The sequence below is a fragment of the Pelophylax lessonae genome (genome assembly GCF_965119305.1).
Source record: "Pelophylax lessonae genome assembly, chromosome: 5".
Classification (NCBI taxonomy): domain Eukaryota; kingdom Metazoa; phylum Chordata; class Amphibia; order Anura; family Ranidae; genus Pelophylax; species Pelophylax lessonae.
The window spans coordinates 545,838,134-545,858,390 of record NC_138772.1 but is presented as its reverse complement, the minus strand read 5'-3'; the positions used below and the strand labels follow the sequence as shown (position 1 = coordinate 545,858,390).

At 46.3% G+C, this 20,257-nt stretch overlaps 1 protein-coding gene across 1 annotated transcript in view; it reads right to left on the bottom strand.

Annotated features, from left to right (window-relative positions):
• Window positions 1–18,749, bottom strand: part of FAM83H (family with sequence similarity 83 member H) — a 130,258-nt gene extending 111,509 nt beyond the window's left edge. Inside the window, exon 1 of the mRNA XM_082257584.1 lies at window positions 18,656–18,749. The gene's annotated coding sequence lies outside the window, so the exon portion shown is untranslated. The remainder of the gene's footprint in view (window positions 1–18,655) is intronic.
• Window positions 18,750–20,257: the final 1,508 nt, after the last annotated feature.

Below are 20,257 nucleotides of genomic sequence, written 5' to 3'. Positions count from 1 at the left end.
GAAAGACGTGGGACCCGCCCATCGCGCCAAAACACGAGGAGGGAAGACAACTCCCTGACACAGCTGTAAAGATGTGGAACTTGCAGTATGTCACAGCAGTGTGACCTGGGACCAGCTGGTCATACATTATACAATTTTCCTATTCAATTTCTTTTAGGTTTACCTTTAACTATGTAGTAGAAGGGCCTTCCTGATTGCACACAAAATTGGAAGTTTTTAGGAATTACCTCATATTATTGTATACGGTTTTGGTAAATCTAAAAAGGAAAATAGTATAATGTATGGCCAGCCTTTGTGCTCTACACTGAGACAAGCACACACTAGAGAGGGATAGGCTTTGTTCATATTTCATGTCTGAGGTTTACAACCACTTTAACCGTTCGATATCCAATCACCTAAAACATCCAACGTGTTCCAGAGGCCAAAGCACTTCATCAGGGCTTCAATGGGGCTCCAAAGAAAACAATCAAAAGGATCAGTACTGGATCTGATTTCAGCTCTCCTTATAGGCTGCTAATAAAATTTCTCACCCTTTTTCCCCCCTTTAAAAGTTGGTAAAAACTGGAGCCCCCCCCCGGGTGAACTGTACCTTGTTTTTCAGGACAAATTGGAGGCACTCCGGGTGAACTGTACCTGGTTTTTCAGGACAAATTGGAGGCACTCCGGGTGAACTGTACCTGGTTTTTCAGGACAAATTGGAGGCACTCCGGGTGAACTGTACCTGGTTTTTCAGGACAAATTGGAGGCACTCCGGGTGAACTGTACCTTGCTTTTCAGGACAAATTGGAGGCACTCCGGGTGAACTGTACCTTGCTTTTCAGGACAAATTGGAGGCACTCCGGGTGAACTGTACCTTGCTTTTCAGGACAAATTGGAGGCACTCCGGGTGAACTGTACCTTGTTTTTTAGGACAAATTGGAGGCACTGCGGGTGAACTGTACCTTGTTTTTAAGGACAAATTGTAGGCACCCCGGGTGAACTGTACCTTGTTTTTCAGGACAAATTGGAGGCACCCCAGGTGAACTGTACCTTGTTTTTTAGTACAAATTGTAGGCACTCCGGGTGAACTGTACCTTGTTTTTTAGTTCAAATTGGAGGCACCCCGGGTGAACTGTACCTTGTTTTTTAGTACAAATTGGAGGCACTCCGGGTGAACTGTACCTTGTTTTTTTAGGACAAATTGGAGGCACCCCAGGTGAACTGTACCTTGTTTTTTAGGACAAATTGTAGGCACTCCGGGTGAACTGTACCTTGTTTTTTAGTACAAATTGGAAGCACTCCGGGTGAACTGTACCTTGTTTTTTAGTACAAATTGGAGGCACTCCGGGTGAACTGTACCTTGTTTTTTTAGGACAAATTGGAGGCACCCCGGGTGAACTGTACCTTGTTTTTTAGTACAAATTGGAGGCACTCCGGGTGAACTGTACCTTGTTTTTTAGGACAAATTGGAGGCACCCCGGGTGAACTGTACCTTGTTTTTTAGTACAAATTGGAGGCACTCCGGGTGAACTGTACCTTGTTTTTTAGGACAAATTGGAGGCACCCCGGGTGAACTGTACCTTGTTTTTCAGGACAAATTGGAGGCACCCCAGGTGAACTGTACCTTGTTTTTCAGGACAAAAATTGGACCTTCATTGGTGGTAAACATTCATAATTATCTCCTGGGGGGGTTTTGGGGTCAAAAGAAAAACTGACCTAAAATCATAACAATAAACTTCCCTAATTTGCTCTGATTTGATCGCTTAAAGCTGAAGTTTAATCCTCTTACATTTTTCCTTTCCTGTTTCCATTCTACCCCATCCCCCCCCCCCCCCACACCAACAACCAAAATGCTAATTACATTTTTTTAACCACTTTACGACCGCCCGCCGCAGTTATACTGCGGCAGGCAGCAGCTCCTGCGCGAGCAGACATAGGTATACGTCGGTCGCACGCAGGCAGCTAGAGGGCGGCACGCACTCACCCCCCGCTCGTCAGAGGGAAAGCCGATGCACAGGGCTCTGATTGCCGCCTGACACCCGCGATCGCTCCCCGCTGAGAAAGAAGAACGGTCGGCTGTTGTAAACCCTGGAATGATCACAGAGCGCCTGTGATCCTTCTATATAGGAACACGTGTCTATGGTCATTCCACAAGCCACGCCCCCCACAGTTAAAAACACGCCCCTAGGTACACATTTAACCCCTTGATCACCCACACTGTTAACCCCTTCCCTGCCAGTATCATTAGGACAGTAACAGTTCATATTTTTAGCACTGATTACTGTAGTAATGTCCCTGGTCCCCCCAAAAGTGTAAAAAAAATGTAAAAATGTCAGTTAGGGGTGCGATCTGTCCGCCGCAATGTTGCAGTCCTGCTAAAAATCGCAGATCACTGCCATTACTAGTAGAAAAAAAAAAAAACAATAAAAATGACATAAACCTGTCCCGTAGTTAGTAGACGTGATAAATATTGTGCAAACCAATCAAAATACGCTTATTGTGATTTTTTTCACCAAGGATATATAGCAGAAAACAAATTGGCCTAAAATGTTAAAAAAATTACACCTACGTCAGTTTGCGCAGGAGAGCCACCCTGCCGTGGTAAAAAGGCGGCAGGTGGTCGGCAACAGGTTAACATTGGCCGTGTGTTGTAAATGAGCCCTCAGGTGACCTTCCTTGGCCAATATCCGGTTGTTTACAGGCCCTTTTATGTGACCCATTGTGACAAAATATTCATATGTTTACAGAGGGATCAGCTGGAGGAGTGTAGGGATCAGAACTGTATACAGAGGGATACAATAAAGTCACACAATGGAGGAGGATTCTCCCCTCTGCACACAGCGATCAGACAATAGATACTTCCTCCCTCCATCACGCAGGAGGAGAATAGCACACTGAAAGAAAGAGGGACACCTCCATTTCCATCTATACAAGCAAATCAAGCAAGTTTGCAAACACACATTTTTCCCTTTCTCGTGCTATCCTAGGAGAGCTGAGCTAGGTGTTCCGACCTTGTCCGCGCATGTGCAGCAAAATCCTGTTTAGCTCTTAGTGCTACCCTTACCCCCAGTCTGAGTGCTGCTGTACAGGAGACAACCAAAACCCATTCATATACTTATACTAGCTGCACAAGCATTAACCTGCATTGTGTTAGAGCAGTCTTATTATACATGGGCCGCCAATGCACCACCATGGATGAAAAAACACGCAGTACGAGTTCTGATGTCATTACCAATGAATGGCGCGGCAATTTACATACATCAGGTGCGTTGCCATGTATTGTAGCAATGTGCGTCTTACCACAAACGAAAGGTTATAAAAAACGCTTTCAGGTTTTTAAAATATGTAAAAAAGAAGCACCTGGCTTCTATGCTTCTATAGGCTGGAATTCTGCAGGTTCTATAAGTCATCCATAAGATAAGAGACAATGACCTCCAAGGTTCTCCAAGAGAATTCTGTTCCATGTGAGCAGCTGCCCAGGGACTCCTTGGACACAATTTGACCTCTGACCTTGCTGAGGACTGGTCCCGTCACTAACCTGCGGGAGCTCCTGGGGGGACCGGACAGGTGACATCTGAGCTCCCCGCCCACACAATAGGTAGCGTTTTGTTACGCGGGTGAAACTTCTCCATGGAGCCCACCAAAGAATCCTGCATTTTATTGCAGCAAATAAGTCTTGAAAACTAAATTGTTAGATTATTGATTTTATTAGCAAATTGTTAAAAAAAAATTCCACATAGGATGAAACATGGTTACAATATTAACCCATCAAAAATAATGACATAAAAAAATGGAAAAAATGAATAAAGAACAATCACATCCAACAAATGGCTTTGCACAACTTTTTGGTGTATTATCTCATTCCACTTTAGCTATAAGGTTCTGTAAGTTGTCCACCCCAGGTGCTTCTATCAGGTCACCCCGCTGGATGGTTCCTCTAATCCACTAATTGATCATACTGTGTGTATGAAGAATTTGGATCAATTAGTGGATGAGAGGAACCATCCAGCGGGGTGACCTGATAGAAGCACCTGGGGTGGACAACTTACAGAACCTTATAGCTAAAGTGGAATGAGATAATACACCAAAAAGTTGTGCAAAGCCATTTGTTGGTTATATTGGGAATGTTTTTGCAGGCAGATCTCCCACTACTCTCACAAGTTGTTCCAAACGTGACTCTTTGCAAGTCAGTTTTTTTTCTTATTACCAAAAAGTTCTGGCGCTACTCCAAGATGATGAAGTCCTGGAATGTCCCTTCACAGAGAATACACAAAAACCTGTAAAGTTAATGTGTTGATGATGTATGAGGATAGCAACACTGTTCGCCCGATTATTTTTTTTTTTTATTTTTTTTTTTATACACCGTTATTCCCTTTTTTTCCAATTTTTTTTTTTTATTTATTGATCTCCTAGTGCTTTTTTTGATTCAGCTGTTTGGGGTCAGTCTATTGGCCAGTGTGCCTAACCCCGCCCATTTTTCGGCTTCTTAGAGCCCCCGATCGCCTCTTGCCACAACTTGATAAAGCTACTATTGTAGCGAAACATGTCGTTGTGGCGATCGGGAGGCTCTTCAGAAGCAAACGCAACCAGTCTCCCGTCCGTGTTGACATCCTAGCATTCCTGTAGCCGGCTGTCTGTGGATCTTCGGTCCCGTGCAGTGACGTCATCAAAGCGCGACTCCCGAGGCTCTTGCCGGGTGCCGAGGGAGTGTGACACAGAGGCTCCGGTCTGAGGAAGCGGCCGCACATCAGACCGACCGAGCCCTCCTGCCTGCGACCCCATCTGACAACCGGCTCTCAACATTAGCCACCGGTCTCCTACAGGATTCCATTTCCATCGGTGTGAATGTCCAGAGGTTACAAGGGGCGGTAGGACTGATCTTGTTTCATCCATATTATGCTTTACCCTTGGATCATTATAATAAAGTGTTCATGAGACTATCCTCCTAAGTCTATACTGGGGTTCATTACTATATGCATACTGAGCGCCATCTCTTATATCTAATTTCAGTTTTTTTTCTTAACCTGTTCTGGGCGTTTGGAGGACTCTCCTAGGATGATTCTGGACCAATGGAAAAAATCTCTGGTAAAAAAGATACCCATCGGCTCAATGGTAAATATACAGGCTATAGTCTTATAGATATTTTGATATGTTATGCATATTGTATTCCAAACTCTATTATGTACTTTGTAGACCTCATATACCCCTTGAAGAAGACCCTACCCCCTGAAGAAGACCCTACCCCCTGAAGAAGACCCTACCCCCTGATAGGCCTGAACGATATTCGATGCAACATCGAATATCGTGCTGCGGGCGTGGGCGATAGTCACATCGCCGGATCATGCGATATTGGGGACTCGCAGTGAAGGTAGAAGAATACAGCCCGACATCCATCCCACATGTTAAGTCCAGCGTCCTGCAGCTCTCCTGACTGAGCAGTGAGCAGCGGCACAGGGAACCAATCACACATGCCTGCACACCTAATTGGTTCGCTGTGCCGCTACTCACGACGTGATTGGATCGCTGTGCTGTGGGGCAGAAGTGTATTGTGGGGGACTGGGAGTGTGCTTCCGGTGCAAAGGAGCTGCCTGGTGGAGAGGACTACAACTCCCAGCGTCACCCCCACTTCCCGCGTTTCCGTCTGCCCCCAGCCAGAGAGATTCCCCCTCCCTCCGGGAGAACCGACTTCACAGCCCGATCATGAGGGACAAACCGAGTAGGCGGAGGGAGCGCACGAGGGCCGAGGCTGCCAAGAAGGTACCAAATAAGGAGGGGAGGCGACTGTACCATGTACACCAGGAAGAGGCGGGTATAAAATATCGCAATATATATCATTGGGGAAAAAATATCGCAATGTGATTTTTTTCCCCAATATTGTGCAGCCCTACCCCCTGAAGAAGACCATACCCCCTGAAGAAGACCATTACAGAATAGGTTGAAACACGTCGGGGTACCAATTTGTTTGTTGCGATTGTTCTTTATTCATGCATTTTTCCCATATTCTATGTCATTATTTTTGATGGGTTAATATTGTAACCAGAGCTCATGTTTTATCCTATGTGGAATTTTTTAACAATTCGCTAATAAAATCAATAATTTTACAATTTTGTTTTCATTACTTATTTGCTGCCATAAAACCCCGGGGGGGGGGGGATTTTCCTTCCTTTTCTCTGCAATTGTTCAGCCCTCCCCACATGTATTTTTCAACAAACAATCCTGTGACCAATCACATGGACTCGCCAGATGAGGGCCAAACTGGACAGACGACCCAGAGGGGACAACAGTGAGCGCCACCATTATCCCAGCTGGGACGCCCCCCCAGTATCACCTCCAGTGTATCATTGATGCATTGGTCCATCAGTGCAGAGACTGATTGGCTCAGTGATCTCTGTACAGCACTATGGTATAGGTCAGGGCTATATAAATGTATAATAATAATAATAATAATACACATTTCATATTTGTATTTTTCCTTTTTGTGTATTTGATTAGTATAATAAGATAAAACATACAAAAACAGGCAGATTCTTGTGTACTCTCTCTCTAAATTGTTGTTACTTTGTTTCTTTTCTTATTGGAAAAAAAAAAAGTCAGACGTACAGCACTATGGTATGTGTCAGAGCTATATAAATGTATTAAAATAAGGTGCATGACTGTGGGGGGAACATTAGAGTGTAAGCTCCTCTGGTACAGAGACTGATGTGAGTGGCTCAGTGTTCTCTGTACAGCACTGCGGTATATGTCAGAGCTATATAAATGTATAATAATAATAGTGTGAGACTGTGGGGGAACATTAGAGTGTAAGCTCCTCTGGTGCAGAGACTGATGTGACTGGCTCAGTGTTCTCTGTACAGCACTGCGGTATATGTCAGAGCTATATAAATGTATAATAATAATAGTGTGAGACTGTGGGGGAACATTAGAGTGTAAGCTCCTCTGGTGCAGAGACTGATGTGACTGGCTCAGTGTTCTCTGTACAGCACTGCGGTATATGTCAGAACTATGTAAATGTATAATAATAATAATAATAATAATAATAATAGAGTGTGACTTGGGGGGGGGGGGGGGGGACATTAGAGTGTAAGCTCCTCTGGTACAGAGACTAATGTGTTAAGTCTCTGTGCATCACTATGGTATATGTCAGAGCTACATAAATGTATAATATTTTTATTATTATTATGATTATTATTATTATTATTATTATTATTATTAGTGTGTGACTGGCTGCGGGGGGGGGGGGACATTAGAGTGTAAGCTCCTCTGGTACAGAGACTGATGTGACTGGCTCAGTGATCTCTGTACAGCACTGCAGTATATGTCAGAGCTATATAAATGTATAATAATAATAATAATAATAATAATAAGTGTGTGACTGTGGGGGACATTAGAGTGTAAGCTCCTCTGGTACAGAGACGGATGTGACTGGCTCGGTGTTCTCTGTACAGCACTGCGGTATATGTCAGAGCTATATAAATGTATAATAATAATAGTGTGTGACTGTGGGGGGAACATTAGAGTGTAAGCTCCTCTGGTACAGAGACGGATGTGACTGGCTCAGTGATCTCTGTACAGCACTGCGGTATATGTCAGAGCTATATAAATGTATAATAATAATAATAATAATAATAATAATAGTGTGTGACTGGCTCAGTGTGCTCTATACGGCACTAGGGTATATGTCAGAGCCATACAAAAGTATAATAATAATAGTGTTCTCCTCTATATTATAATAATAGTGTGCTTGCTGGGTAGGAAGTCTGGGTCAGACATGACGACTGGCAGCTGTCACCCTGTAGAAGAGCAGAAATGGGACATCTGTCAGTAGCTGAGACAAAACTTCTCCTGTCCCTCCCATCATATGCTGGGAATTGCTGCTCTCAGCCTGGGAACTGGTCATTAAACCCCAGCGCATTCTCCTCCCTGTGTCCCTGTCACTCAGAATAAATGACCTGAGCAGCACCCAAAAAAACAAGTCACACAGGTCCTCGCCTTAACCCCTTCCCATCCCAGGGCATGTAATCCACTTATTACAGATAATGTGAGAGTGTTGTCTATGGAGGTGGGGGTTGTACTTCTCATCCGGCCATAATAAGGACTACATTGTCACCATTTTTAACTTAGAAAAAATACCAATATGGAAAGAAATTACGAAAAATAACTACGGCTGAGAAAAATAGAAAAACAAAAACAAAAGTAGTAATGAACAGATGATAAAATATACACACACGCACATGCAGTCTTAAAGCTGGCCATACACTAGCCGAAAAATCGTTGAAACTCCTTTTCGAAAAAAAATGAACACTCGGCCGTGAGAGCAGACAATCGTGCCATCATGTAATGACCAAATTTTGAATGATAAATCGTTCAATGGACATAAATTAAATCAGTTTTTGGTTCATTTTGTCACATATGCCTAGTGCAAACAGTTTGGGGGATAAACACATTAACCTTTCGATTTATCGTTCGTTCGGCAGAATTTTCCAAATTGTTCCTTCGATTTTTCAGCTTTGAAAAGTTAAAAAACGATTTTCAAAATTTGTGCCCATTAACTGGACGAAAAACGAACGAACGGACCAAATGACAGATTTTCGAACGATTTTGCGGTTAGTGTATGGCCAGCATAAAGGCTCGTACACACTAAGAAAAATCGGGCAAACATTTCGTCCAAAGAATTTTTGTACAAATTTTTTTTGTACGAATTTTTGTTCATCGGTTCCGATTTGCTGTGAAACAACGTGGAAAATTGGACGAACGTTTGCCCGATTTTCTTATAGTGTGCACCCCACTTAAGACCCCATTTACACCATTTGAGAAGTTTGAAATGCATTTCCCAAAACACTCACCATTAAGATCCCCCTTATATCCAGTGATGCCCGCTCCTACCTCAACCACTGGTCACTTGAAGCTCGTGAGCTTCTTTTGAGCAGTCACGTAATTTTTTCAGCCCCTATAGACTTCAATGGGAACGTCTGAAAACATTTTGGCAGGTTTTCTTGCCTCTTGTAGCTAGCTTTCCACTGGCTAAAACCAAAAAACGCCCAAGACTGGGAATACCCAGAAAACACACATACGCAAAAAAAAAAAAAACTCCCAAATTATCTGAATTCGCTCAAACCTAAGTATAGATGGAAGGGGTTAGGTCTCCAGTCCACCCTGCAACGTAATTTTGGCCCCAACAGACTTCAATGGGAACGCCTAAAAACATTTTGGCAAGTTTTCTTGCCTCTTGTCCTCCTAGTAACTAGCTTTCCATTGGCTAAAACCAACATGCCCAAGACTGGAAATACCCAGAAAACACGCATATGCCAAAAAAGATCCCAAATCATCTAAATTTGCTCAGACCCAAGTATGGATGGAAGGGGTTAGATCTCCAGTCCACCCTGCAACGTAATTTTGGCCCCAACAGACTTCAATGGGAACGCCTAAAAACATTTTGGCAAATTTTCTTGCCTCTTGTCCTCCTAGTAACTAGCTTTCCATTGGCTAAAACCAAAAACGCCCAAGACTGGAAATATCCAGAAAACACACATACGCCAAAAAAAGCTCCCAAATTATCTGAATTGGCTCAGACTCAAGTATGGATGGAAGGGGTTAGGTCTCCAGTCCACCCTCCGACCGGCTATCCAACACTCTCCCGGCATAGAAACAGAATCCTATCCAAAAACATCAGAAGTGTTCTAAAGGACAGGCAATGTCAAGTCAAAGGTTTGATACCCAGATTACAATTTGAATGTACAATTTCCTTTAAAATGGACACACACAATGGGGTTGTACAGTCTATCTCCTTTACATTTACCAAAACTGTGTAATAGGAGGACTCCCCTAAGCTGGGTCTACACTAGTACAGGGGTGTCAGACTCGGTTTCATTGTAGGCCACATTAGGATTATGGTTGCCCTCAAAGAACTGGTTGTATTTCTAAGACTAGATGTCCAGAGCACCCAAACCCCCCTCACATCAATTTAATCTAGAGCTGCATCAGCATTATAGATGCCCTCAAGGGGCCTGTTCTATCTCTAAGACTAGATGTCCAGAGTACCCCCCACCCCCTCACATCGGTTTAATCTTGAGCTGCATCAGCATTATGGATGCCCTCAAAAGGGCCCTCTTCTATCTCTAAAACTAGATGTCCAGAGCACCCCAACCCCCCTCACATCAATTTAATCTTGAGCCGCATCAGCATTATGGGTGCCCTCAAAGGGCCTGTTCTATCTCTAAGACTAAATGGCCAGAGCACCCCAACCCCCCTCACATCAGTTTAATCTTGAGCCGCATCAGCATTATGGGAGCCCCCAAAAGGGCCTGTTCTATCTCTAAGACTAGATGTCCAGAGCAACGCCACCATCAGAAGTCAAGAGTCCCCCCATCCTCCATCCATCCCCCTACTTTGGACTGCTGCAAGGAAGAAGCTGGGAAGCAGAAAATGCATGGTCTGGAGGCGTACCAGAGGAGGGCTGGAGTCAACTGCCAGAGTTTGCTGAATGCGGAGACCAGGGGAGACAGAGATGAGGGGGTGCTGCGGCTGCACAGGAGCGCAAGACCTGGTGGAGTAGTTCTACTCTTACTGCTGTCGAATGCTGAGACAAGGTGGGGGCGGAGATAAGGGGGGGGTGCTGCAGCTGCAGGAGAAGTGCAAGCAGAGCCAGGGCAAGGGGCAGCTGCCCTTGACACAGCAGAGTCAGGGGGTCAAAGAATGGACTCAGGGCAGTAAAACTCATTCTACGGCATGCATTAAGGCCCCTTTCACACCTATGCGACCTAAAAGTCGCGTAATTTTACCGCGATTTTGCCACAATTTTTTTGCCGCGATTTTGACTGGACTTGAAGCAGAGCCTAGGTCTATGGACCTCAAAACACATTAAAATCGGCCCAAAGTAGTGCAGGAACTACTTTGAAGTTGCTGCGACTTGAAGTCGCATGGATATGAACGGTACTCATGGGAAATCGTGGAGTGCAACTTTGCAGTCCCAAATCGCAGGACAAGTCGCACAAGTGTGAAAGGGGCCTAACAGTGGGGGAGGGGGTGCAGTTCCACATCCTTGCCCAGGGCGCTAGACTAACCTATCCCGGTACTGAGTGCGAGGGCCACATAAAAGGCCTGTCGGGCAAGATCCGGCCCACGGGCCTTGTGTTTGACACGTGTGCACTAGTAGAATTTCATTTGACATCTTCCATTGTATGAACACTCGCTCATTTTTCTAATCATTAGTGGGGTCAGATCGACGTTTGTTTCTGACCGCAGTGGCGAGAAAAGTTGAAGACTCAGGATGGAAATTTTTTTTCCTCGAATGTACGAATTTCTAACAGTGTGTGTGACTTTCATTCAATAAAGTCCATTCATTCCAAAATCGAATTCTCAAAGCAAATAAACCTTTAAATACTTTTAAACGACAATCAGAACTTTCCTACGAATTTTTGTTTGAGTTTCTACTAGCGTACGCCCAGTGTTACAGAATCCATTCACTTTGTATCCAATCAGGAAGCCCCTTTCTATTTTCCATTGGACGAAGGATCTTCTAACTCATTTATTTTACTACATTGAGATAATGGATGATAGAAGAGGATACATTGTGTATTGGCCGTACATGGAAACATTGTTCAGATGTTATCTGGCACCCTGACAGCCCTTCCACTCCATGTAGTATCCTCCATTCTGTAAAGAAGTTCAGTTTGTAGAGGATTTATAGCGCTGGAAACATTGTTACTATTCATCAGATTCTGTTTCACCATCGTCCTCCGAAATTCCAACTTACCGTGTCAAAGTTTTAGGACGTGGAGGAAACACAGGAGCGCAACCGAGGCAAAATATAGAGCGAGCGTCTTACTGATCCCTATAGACAGGAATAGGGGGGGGGGGGGGGATGAGCAGAACTGACAGTTTTCACTTCACCTAAATTTCCACCTTTTCAGCGATTTGCTTCCGAGTCAACAGAGTAGGCAAAATAGAGCGGATTTACTGGGTTATATCACTGAACAAGATACTTGTTTCTATGTGTTCTCTGTACAGCACTGCGGTATATGTCAGAGCTATATAAATAATAATAGAAATAGTGTGAGTGTGGGGGGGGGGGGGACATTAGAGTGTAAGCTCCTCTGGTACAGAGACTGATGTGACTGGCTCCGTGTTCTCTGGCTCAGTGTTCTCTGTACAGCACTAAGGTATATGTTAGAGCTATATAAATGTATAATAATAATAATAATAATAATAATAATAATAATAGCGTGTGATTGTGGGGAGACATTAGAGTGCAAGCTCCTCTGGTACAGAGACTGATGTGACTGGCTCAGTGATCTCTGTACAGCACTGCGGTATATGTCAGAGCTATATAAATGTATAATAATAAGAATAGTGTGATTGGGGGGGGGGGGGGACGGGGGGGGGGGGACAGAGTGTAAGCTCCCCTGGTACAGAGACTGATGTGACTTTCTCAGTATACAGCACTGCAGTATATGTCAGAGCTATATAAAATATATGTATAATAATACGGTGTCACTGCAAGTACCGGCTCGGCTCTACTCGGCCCGGTTTGCTTTTCCACTGCTGGTACCGTATGGTACGGTGTTGGAACGGTTCAGTACGGTACAGTATGGTTTGCTTTTCCACTAAAGTAGTACTAAAGTTAAGTGGGTGGGATAACAACGGGGTGGGTGTGATTCTCTGACCAATCAGTGGCTAGTAGTGACTGCATGAAAAGGATTGTGGGATATGGTACCAGGTATGGTACCTCTTGGAACCACAATCGAGGTGGTACTGTTTTTGAGAGCCGTACCGTTCGGTTCCATGCAGTGGAAAAGCGCCGCCGTACCAAACCGTTCCTACACCGTACCATGCGGTACCAGCAGTGGAAAAGCACAAAAGCGAGCCGAACCGTTCGGTTCCATGCAGTGGAAAAGCGCCATTAGAGTGTAAGCTCCTCTGGTGCAGAAACTGATGTGATTGGCTCAGTGTTCTCTGTACAGCACCACGGTATATGTCAGAGCTATATAAATGTATAATAATAATAGTGTGTGACTGTGGGGTGACATTAGAGTGTAAGCTCCTCTGGTGCAGAAACTGATGTGATTGGCTCAGTGTTCTCTGTACAGCACTGCGGTATAAATCAGAGTTATAAAAATATAGAATATAATAATAATGTGTGACTGTGGGGGGACATTAGAGTGTAAGCTCCTCTGGTACAGAGACTGATGTGACTGTGGAGGGGACATTAGAGTGTAAGCTCCTCTGGTACAGAGACTGATGTGACTGTGGAGGGGACATTAGAGTGTAAGCTCCTCTGGTACAGAGACTGATGTGACTGTGGGGGGGCATTAGAGTGTAAGCTCCTCTGGTACAGAGACTGATGTGACTGTGGGGGGGCATTAGAGTGTAAGCTCCTCTGGTACAGAGACTGATGTGACTGTGGGGGGACATTAGAGTGTAAGCTCCTCTGGTACAGAGACTGATGTGACTGTGGGGGGACATTAGAGTGTAAGCTCCTCTGGTACAGAGACTGATGTGTATACGTATCTTTAGGTTTCCTTTTTTTTTTTTTTTTCGTGTATTGGATTTGTTTTACATAAAACAAGAACAAAAAATATACATAAAACAGGCAGATTCTTGTGTACTCTTTCCTAATGTTACTTTGTTTCTTTTCTTATTGGGGGAAAAAAGTCAAACAAACCAAAAAGCAATATTTTATGTTTTCACCACATTGTTTATCAACAAAGCCATGCGATTATAGAGAAGATGAAGAAAACAAAGCCGTGTAATCCCGGGGGAGGTGATGAAAACAAAGCCATGCTACCACCATGCATTCCCAGATTTAAAGAACTTTCTTTGAAGCTCATTTCCCTATAAGATCAGGTTGAGGAAATCACTCCTCATATCTCTACTCAGAGTCTCAATACTGCTAGGAACTTCTTAGGCTCCAGCTTTGACCTGACATAGTAAACACATGACAATATCAATGTCAGACCAACCCCTCATATGAAAGTTGAGATATTTTGCAGTGTGTGTTGGGGATATCCTGAAAACCTGCCATGCCGTCCATTGTACTACAGAAGGGAGAGGAAGACGCCATTAACGCTTTCACTGTTGAAGATTTCCATCTTTCCTGGAAATAAGCAGATTTATCTCAGTAAACTCATTCCTCCATAGTAGAACACCAGCTGGAGGAAACCACAAAGAGGGTCTGGAGGTCCCCGGCCTATAACCAACCCTGTAAACCTGTTTACTGGCTGGGTGCACGTGTCAGGGGGAAGGGTCATATTTTTACTGGTATAGGATTGCACGCTCTCTCGTAATTAGATTGCCATTCCAGCCCACCATAAATATGACTGACAGGAGGTAAAACAGCAGTCCTGTGGGCAAAAGGCCAGAAGCTTCAGACCCTGACCAGGGAGGAATTTTTCTTTCAATCGCACCCAATGAAGATTCAATATCTGTTCACACAAAAACAGATGCAAGTAGGGGAGGACTGGGCCGGGGGGCAGGGGGGCAGGGGGGCAATTGCCCCCCCCGGGGTGCTCTGATGCCCCGTAAAAAGGCTGCACTGCTTCTGCCACAGACATGCCTAAAGGATTCCTGGTTAAGAGAAGTAAAAAGTCCCCACCGCTAACCTGAGTGCAGGATGAAGACAAGGACAGAGCACAGGCCTCCCCCAAGATGGTGTAAACTGTGTCTGAGCAGAGGCCGGTTCCATGCCCCAATGGAGACTCTCCTCCCCCAAGCAGCCCTGATCAAGTTGTCCCAGCTCCCCTCAACTGCCCCCTGCTGGCCAGGTCGGGAACCCAGATTAAGTACCTGGTGCGGAGCTTTAGCCTGGAATGGGGGTCAGGAGAAGGCCAAGAAGAGGGAGAGTGAGAGGGGGGCCGAGTCGCTGCACCATGGGCCTCTGGTTTGTACTTGCCCCCTGGGCCGAAAGTTGCCAGTCAGCCCCTGGTTGCAAGACGCTAATAAGTTGAAAAACAGTTAGGTACCCGGTAACTCCCTTTCTAAGAAGTCTTCCAGGGCAGCATCTGAGAGATAGGCTCCTCCTACCTAAAACAGGTAACACAATAGTCCACCATTATAAAAATATCAGCCATACCTGCGTGCCTCTGTATTAGTAGAGCACCGAAGGAACCCTACCCAGTAAGCTTATGAATCCGCAAAAATCCTTTGTATTGTTTGGGGTTGGAACGATTGCTGCCCTGGAAGACTTCTTAGAAAGAGTTACCAGGTACCCAACTCTGTTTTCTCTAATCGTCTTCCAGGGCAGCATCTGAGAGGATGTATAAAGCAATACACTGAGAACACTGAGGCAGTCACATCAGTCCCTGTACCAGAGGAGCTTACACTCTAATGTTTACCCCACAGTCACACACTAATAATATGTATTTGTATATCTCTGACATATACTGCAGTGCTGTACAGAGAACACTGAGGCAGTCACATCAGTCTCTGTACCAAAGGAACTTACACTCGAATGCCCCCCCCCCCCCCAAGTCACACACTATTATTATTATACATTTATATAGCTCTGACATATACCGCAGTGCTGTACAGAGAACACTGAGCCAATCACATCAGTCTCTGTACCAGAGGAGCTTACACTCTAATGTCCCCCCACAGTCACACACTATTATTATTATACTTTTATGTAGCTCTGACATATACCGCAGTGCTGTACAGATTATCACACACCTGAAAACACATAGGAGCTCAAACATCTCTGTACCGTGTCCCTGTTCAGCACTGAACAGAAAACCCCGGTGCTGCAACTCACAAACACAGAGAGAACGCGGGTTATGATTTAGGACGCGCCGTAGTATCAGAACTGGTGAATCATCATGGGGAGACTTCGCTCCCGGCAAACCTGGAATCACTCAGAATAGAATACGCCGCGTGCAAAACGGCATATAGTGTACCGAGACTCCGCCCCATCTCACTATTCAATATACACCACCTGTATACAGCACTATGCTGTGTGACCACATAGGAGGAGCCGCCATCCCTATGTAGGGATTACCCCTCCGCATCTTATAGAGGGTGATGTGCGATATTTGTATGAGAATAAATCCGGGCCCTGCAGTGTATGTGGCCCCCAGAGGAGCCATTGTCACTGTACAGAGATCCCCATCTCACTGAGATCTGTGTATAACATCTATACATTAGGGATGATTTACTAAGGGAAATACACTGTGCACCAGAGCTTAGTAAATGAGGGGAAGCTTCACTTTACAAAGAATACCCAATCACATGCAAGGAAAAGAAAAGAAAAACAGCGTTTTTGCCCCTCTCAGATTTAGAGGAAACTTTCTAAACAATAGGGCCAGTTTACTGTCCTTCAGACATTGAGGGGACTGGACTGTGCCCAGCGGGAGTAGAAAATGCCACATCGTCCGTGTCAGTTGGAGGAAGGGCGCCCCGTCACTGGCGCCAGTGGGAGGAAGGGGCGCCCCGTCACTGGCGCCAGTGGGAGGAAGGGGCGCCCCGTCACTGGCGCCAGTGGGAGGAAGGGGCGCCCCGTCACTGGCGCCAGTGGGCGGAAGGGTGCCCCGTCACTGGCGCCAGTGGGAGGAAGGGGCGCCCCGTCACTGGCGCCAGTGGGAGGAAGGGGCGCCCCGTCACTGGCGCCAGTGGGAGGAAGGGGCGCCCCGTCACTGGCGCCAGTGGGAGGAAGGGGCGCCCCGTCACTGGCGCCAGTGGGAGGAAGGGGCGCCCCGTCACTGGCGCCAGTGGGAGGAAGGGTGCCCCGTCACTGGGGCCAGTGGGAGGAAGGGTGCCCCGTCACTGGAGCCAGTGGGAGGAAGGGCGCCTCGCCATTGGTGCCAGTGGGAGGAAGAGCGCCTCGCCATTGGTGTCAGTGGGAGGAAGAGTGCCTCGCCATTGGTGCCAGTGGGAGAAAATGCGCCTCGCCATTGGTGTCAGTGGGAGGAAGAGTGCCTCGCCATTGGTGCCAGTGGGAGGAAGAGTGCCTCGCCATTGGTGTCAGTGGGAGGAAGAGCGCCTCGTCATTGGTGCCAGTGGGAGGAAGAGCGCCTCGCCATTGGTGCCAGTGGGAGGAAGAGCGCCTCGCCATTGGTGCCAGTGGGAGAAAGAGCGCCTCGCCATTGGTCATCATCATCATCATCATTGGAGGAATACTGCCCCAAGAGCCAGATAAAGGCAAGCAAAGGGCCACATCCAGCCCCTGGGCCGTAGTTTGGAGACCACTGGTGTATAATATATAAATGTATCCATACAATATAAATTCTGATCCTGCAGTGTAATCTATGGGGCTCAACCTCCGATAAACAATTTCATTACAGAGATCGGTATATAATAACACATGAATACAAATCCTCACCCTGCAATGTATTATACATGGAGAGATCACAGGAGAACTATTCTTATTATTCACAGAGTTCCCTCCCATCCCATAATACAATGTAATAATATCCATACAATAATAACAATACTGACTCTGCAGTGTAATATATGGAGAGGAATCACAGGATAAATATTATTATAAAACAATTCCCACCCTTCTCATAAAGATCAGCACATAATGTATACATTGTATCCGTACCATGAGAGCAACGCTGACTCTGCAGTGTAATATAGAGAGCGGCCTCAGGTCATTATCACTACAGAGGAGAAATATTATCTGTACAGGAATAGAGATCCCGGCTCTGTGATGTAATATACAGAGAAATCCACTCATCAACAAAATAAAGGAACACATCAGATCTCAATGGGGAAAAATATCATGCTAGATATCTATACTGGTATGGACTGGGTAATGTGTTAGGATCTATACTGTACGGACTGGGTAATGTGTCAGATCTGGGGCCCCCCTGTAGAGTACAGTGTCAGTTGTGCCCCCCCCCCCCCCCGTAGAGCACAGTGTCAGATCTGGGCCCCTCAACTGTAGAGCGCAGTGTCAGTTGGGGGGCCCCCCTGTACAGCGCAGTGTCAGTTGGGGGGCCCCCCCTGTACAGCACAGTGTCAGTTGGGGGGCCCCCCCTGTACAGCGCAGTGTCAGTTGGGGGGGCCCCCCTGTACAGCGCGTGTCAGTTTGTAGGGGCCCTGTACAGCGCAGTGTCAGTTGTAGGGGCCCCTGTACAGCGCAGTGTCAGTTGTGGGGCACCTGTACAGCGCAGTGTCAGTTGTGGGGGCCCCTGTACAGGGCAGTGTCAGTTGTGGGGCCCCTGTACAGGGCAGTGTCAGTTGTGGGGGCCCCTGTACAGGGCAGTGTCAGTTGTGGGGGCCCCTGTACAGGGCAGTGTCAGTTGTGGGGGCCCCTGTACAGGGCAGTGTCAGTTGTAGGGGCCCCTGTACAGGGCAGTGTCAGTTGTAGGGGCCCCTGTACAGGGCAGTGTCAGTTGTAGGGGCCCCTGTACAGGGCAGTGTCAGTTGTAGGGGCCCCTGTACAGGGCAGTGTCAGTTGTAGGGTCCCCTGTACAGGGCAGTGTCAGTTGTTGGGGACCCTGTACAGTGCAGTGTCAGTTGTAGGGGCCCCTGTACAGCGCAGTGTCAGTTGTGGGGCCCCTGTACAGCGCAGTGTCAGTTGTGTAAAGTGCAGGGAGCAGGCAGTCAGTTGTGGGAAGAGTTACAAAGTATCAGTGGAAGTTTCAGTGTTTCCCCTGTTTCGCCTGGAAGTCCAGCAGTAACTCTCCTATCAGGGGCCCCTGAGAGCCCGGGGCCCCCACACAGCCCAGCGGAGGTCTCTTACCTTGGCAGGTTCTCTTCCTGCGGGTCGTCTCTTCCTGGCTCTCTCTTTCTGGGAAGTAAGGAAGAGGAGGGGAGGAGAAGCTCCACCCAGAACTGAGACATTCCTCAGCCTGACCCAACCCTGCACCTCCTCCCCCCCCCCCCCCCCCACTACTACTGGGTGCAACCTGCAATGTGCTCCCTGCTGAATGAAAACTGTGTGCCACACACAAAACACTCCCTGATAAACTACCACAGTGTGCGACCTACAATATACTCCCCATGAAACTGCCACTGTGCGCAACACACAATAATACTCCCCGATAAAATACCACTGTGTGCAACCTACAAAATATTCCCCATGAAACTGCCACTGTGTGTGACACACAATACACTCCTTGCCAAATTACCAATGTGTGCAACATGCAATATACCCATGCTGCAATTTTGTGCAACCTTCAATATGTTCCCCAATGCATTATAATAGTTTGCACCCAAGAATATATTTTGCCACCACGTAGAACCTAAAATTGTTTCCCCTTTACCCTGCCACTGTGTGCAACCAGAAATATACTCCCCTCCCCACCGCCACTGTGCGCAACCAGAAATATACTCCCCTCCCCACCGCCACTGTGCGCAACCAGAAATATACTCCCCTCCCCACCGCCACTGTGTGCAACCAGAAATATACTCCCCTCTAAACCACTACTGTGTGCAACCAAAAATATACTCCCCTCTACATCAACACTGTGTGCAACCAGAAATATACTCCCCTCTACATCAACACTGTGTGCAACCAGAAATATACTCCCCTCTACATCGCTACTGTGTGCAACCAGAAATATACTCCCCTCTACATCGCTACTGTGTGCAACCAGAAATATACTCCCCTCTACATCAACACTGTGTGCAACCAGAAATATACTCCCCTCTACATCAACACTGTGTGCAACCAGAAATATACTCCCCTCTACATCGCTACTGTGTGCAACCAGAAATATACTCCCCTTTACACTGCCACTGTGTGCAACCAGAAATATACTCCCCCTCTACACAGACACTGTGTGCAACCAGAAATATACTCCCCTCTACACCGCTACTGTGTGCAACCAAAAATATACTCCCCTCTACACCACTACTGTGTGCAACCAAAAATATACTCCCCTCTACACCGCTACTGTGTGTAACCAGAATTATACTCCCCTCTACACTGCTACTGTGTGCAACCAGAAATATACTCCCCTCTACACAGACACTGCGTGTAACCAGAAATATACTCCCCACTACACAGACACTGTGTGCAACCAAAAATATACTCCCCTCTACAACGCTACTGTGTGTAACCAGAATTATACTCCCCTCTACACTGCTACTGTGTGCAACCAGAAATATACTCCCCCTCTACACCGCTACAGTGTGCAACCAAAAATATACTCCCCTCTACACCGCTACTGTGTGCAACCAGAATTATACTCCCCTCTACACTACCACTGTGTGCAACCAGAAATATACTCCCCTCTACACCGCTACTGTGTGCAACCAAAAATATACTCCCCTCTACACCGCTACTGTGTGCAACCAAAAATATACTCCCCTCTACACCGCTACTGTGTGCAACCAAAAA